Here is a 4,213-nt window from a genome sequence, read left to right as displayed (position 1 = left end):
CGTGCGTGGCCGCCAAGTGTCCGCCAGCCCGGACCCCGAGGGAGCCCGCCGCGCCCCGCCACCAGGCCACGCCCAGGGGCAGAGCATCGTCAAGGCCACGCCCCTCGCGCCCTCAGGGTGATTCTGAGTTCGGACCTTGGGGGGCGCTGTAAAGCTCGCTGGTTGATGCTCTGAGGCACCATCTCAGCTCAGGTTTGCTAGGTTGGGTGAAGGGCTCATTGTTCAGTGTCTTTAGATGGGCTTCATTTCAGCCCTGTGCAGAAGTTCATTTAGAGATGGTGGTGCAAACCTGTCATCCTACTACTTGAAAGGTGGATGGGTGCAGGGGGATCAGGAGTTCAAGGTCGTCCTCAGTTACAGTGAGCTCTGGGCCAAAGTTCTCGTCTCACCACACACTACAGTGCTCATCTTGGAGTCTGTTGGTGATCTGGCCACTGTGGGGCTGTGTGGATGCAAGTTCAAGAAGGTTCGTGGAAATCGAACACTAATTCCCTCTAAAGTTGAGGAAAATTAAAGTGGGACATGTAACTAATCTTTTTCAAATTCTACTTTTTTTTTTTCTTCGAGACAGGGTTTCTCTGTGTAGCCCTGACTGTCCTGGAACTCACTCTGTAGACCAGGCTGGCCTCGAACTCAGAAATCTGCCTGCCTCTGCCTCCCAAGTGCTGGGATTAAAGGAGTGAGCCACCACCACCCAGCTCAAATTCTACTTTTAATGATGATTCTTAAACACTTTAACCTTCCTTGTAACCCATCACCCACCCAGAAGTAGTGGAAAAGAAAGGACAGGGCAGTGAACCTGTTTAGAAAGGTTCTGTCTTATGGTTTACTGCTGTGAACAGAAACCATGACCAAGACAACTCTTATAAGAATGTAAGAATGACATTTAATTTGGGCTGCCTTACAGGTTCAGAGATTCAGTCCGTTATCAAGGCAGGAACATGGCAGCGTCCAGGCAGACGTGGGCTAGTGGAGCTGAGAGTTCTACATCTTCATCTGAAGACTGCTAGCAGAAGACTGACTTCCAGGCAGCTAGCACTAAAGCCCATGCACACAGAGCCACACCTACTCAACAAGGTCACACCTCCTAATAGCGCCACTCCCTGGGCCAAGCATATACAAGCCATCACAGGGTCTTTGGAGCAGCTCCCGTCTGTGTCGTCTGGAAACTGGCAGTTCAGTTCGCGGGTCAGCAGTGGCAGCTTGGTCCACTCACAGATGCTTCACAGATACACTAGTGGTCCAGTTTGGTACAGTGAGGATAGCAAACACAAATCAGCCTAGGATGATGGTGCACACCTAGAATCCCAGCTATTTGGAAAGCCCACTAGACCAACCTGAGCAGTCTCAGCTCACAGAACAAAATGGGGTTCCAGCTTTGGCTAGACACTAGACCAGAGTTGCTTTGTTGCTGGCCTGTGGCGGAGGAGAATGAATCCTAAGCATACCAACATACTTACACATACAATCGTAAGTGTTCTTCCACTGAACCACATCCTACTGGGAAGAGTGATTATTTTTTTGTTTTTTGTTTTTTTTGTTTTTTGTTTTTTGAGACAGGGTTTTTCTGTCTAGCCCAGGCTGTCCTGGAACTCATTCTGTAGACCAGGCTGGCCTCGAACTCAGAAATCCGCCTGCCTCTGCCTCCCAAGTGCTGGGATTAAAGGCATGTGCCACCACTGCCTGGCTAGAGTGATTATTTTACCTGGAAGAAACAGCACGGTCATACCTGAGAGCTCCAGCCATGGTGGGAGGATCCCCAGCAACCGGAAAAGCTCGATCCTATAGCCACAGCCTCGGGCTTAAGTGGCAGGCTATGTCTCTTCTTAGTGGTAGTTGATGAAAAACCTCAACCATACACAAGGGCGTTGTCTCAAGGCTCCTGCCTTCTGACCCTACAGGATGTGTAATGTATGAGCCTTATTTTAGTCGAAGACATTGACCCCTTCCAATGCTGGGACTACAGATGTGAGCTACCACACCCTCCGGACTCCAGATTCTGTTTCTTAGATTTATTTACTTTTGAGTGTTTTGCTTTCATGTATGTCTGTGCAACACATGCAATCCTGGTGCCTGCAGGCCAGAAGAGGGTGCTGGATTCCTTAGAACTGGAATTGAGGTATGGTTCTGCGTTCTGTTCAGTCCTGTTGCTGGGGTGAGTGAACTCCACTCAGGCACTAGGCTACATTCCATCCATCCTTACTGTTATCAGAGTGCAGGGGGGGTGGAACACAGCCTAAGATGGGGGTCCCAGCCCAGAGAGGAATGATGCAGACTGAGGCCAAGGAGGCAGGGGTTTCCAAACTCCCCGGTGCCCAGTCACCTCTGGGAATCTCGTGGAGTCAGGAACTAGGGGGCCGCACGGCCAGTGATGAGCCTGGGGCAAGGGGGTTCCCAAACTCCCTCCAGGATACCCAGAGGAAGCGGGCCACAGAAAGCATAGCTGCTATGTAGGAGCTGGGGAGTCAGCTCAAGAGGGCTGCATGTCTGGGTCCAGGGCAGTTGAGATGGAATATAGGATTTAGTACGTAATAATTTGAGATTATCGGAGGGAGGTGGATTAGCTATGTGGAAGTTAGGAAATGGCCCAGCCACTGAGCTGTTTTAGGCATATCAAAATATAAAGGCTCTATGTGTCTTTCATTCGAGAACCCAGAACATTGGGAAGGACAGTGAGGAACATGGCCCCGCCGTAATTAATAATTAATTAATTATTAAGTAATTAATTGGGTGCTACTACAGATGGAGATGAGCTGGGGGGGGAGCAGGGGAGGAATCTCTGGCTTAGCTCAAGGGTGAGTGTCTGGTAGCCCAGAGGGCCTTCTGCAGGATATTTAGGTGGTAAGGCTATGTATGAAGAAAGTTTCCCCCCATGGTGCTTCTTGATGAGAGATACAGTCCTTGCTTGCCCAAGCTGTTTCTTCACTGTTAATTGTGGAAAATGCGTGCCTACAACTTTCTCGGGGTGGGCCAGGGATTAAATACCTTTTGCAGGAAAGAATGTCCAGGAAGGGAAGCTTATTGACTAAACCCTCAGGACCGTCTAGATACCGGTAGCATTAGCATGGAGAACTCTGTCCTGTGGGACTGGTGGTCACCGTCCTCATGTGGGGTGTCGTGCTCCAGGGTGTGGATGCTCCAGGACAGGAACCGGGTCAGGAGTAGATGAAACTCTTACCGTTCTCAGATACGAGAAACACCGGGGTTTCCAAATCCGCTCAGCCTTCCCAGTTTTTGCCTGGTGACATGGTTCCATGTGCCCCACATCGAGGTTCAAGCTGTGAGGTACCATATGGGTGCTGGGAACCAAACTCCAGTTCCTCTGCAAAAGTGCTCCTAACCAGTGAGCAGTGTCTCCAGTTCACTAGCTCTGTTTATTTTTAGTGTACCTTTAGCCCAGCATAATAATTCTACCATCCAGGAGGCTGAAGTGGCAGGGTCCAAAGTTGTTTTTTTTTTTTTTTTTTAAGTGTATTTTAAAGTTTTGAGACAAGGTCTCAGTAGTCCTGGCTGCCAACCAGGTTTAGCCATAAATTGTATTTTTGAGAGTTCTGTTCTAGAGCCAGGCCTGGTGGTACAGGCCTTTAGGCCCAGCATTTTGGAGGCAGACACAGGCAGATCTCTGGGAGTTTGAAGTCAGTCTGGTCTACAAAGTAGGTTTCAGGACAACCAGGGCTACAGAAAAAGACCTTGTCTGAATTATCAAAACAAAACATGACGTCAGTTCTGCTATCGGAGCACATCCTAATGACCCTGGCCTTAGGATCAGAAAGGATGAGAAGACACGAGAGCAAACACTGCAGACAATCTCAAGTCCACTTGCTTTATTCAAAATGATGAACGAGTTTTATACAAGAGTTGGAACACCAGAGCAGAACCCACAGTAAGAGGGCTACCTGACGACGAGAGACTGGTACTTAGGGCAGTCTGGTTCCTAGGAGGCATCCAGTTACCATGGAGACAGCAGGCTTGGGCAAGTTCTTCCTGGGGAGATTCCTGGGGGATAAGTGGTTCAAGTTCTTGAACTAAACAATGAGACACAGTTGCGAGTCACTTTCCTGATGGAGACACTGTATTCTGAAATCAGTGTAACATCTTGACAAGGGCATGGGGATGTTAAGAAGACCTAGACCCCACCTGGACCTCACTAGAATACATGCGCCCGCGAACACACACACACACACACACACACACACACACACACACACACACA

Source organism: Grammomys surdaster, unplaced genomic scaffold, assembly GCF_004785775.1.
Source record: "Grammomys surdaster isolate TR1022 unplaced genomic scaffold, NIH_TR_1.0 125940, whole genome shotgun sequence".
Taxonomy (NCBI): Eukaryota; Metazoa; Chordata; class Mammalia; order Rodentia; family Muridae; genus Grammomys; species Grammomys surdaster.
This window is presented reverse-complemented; position numbering follows the sequence as displayed.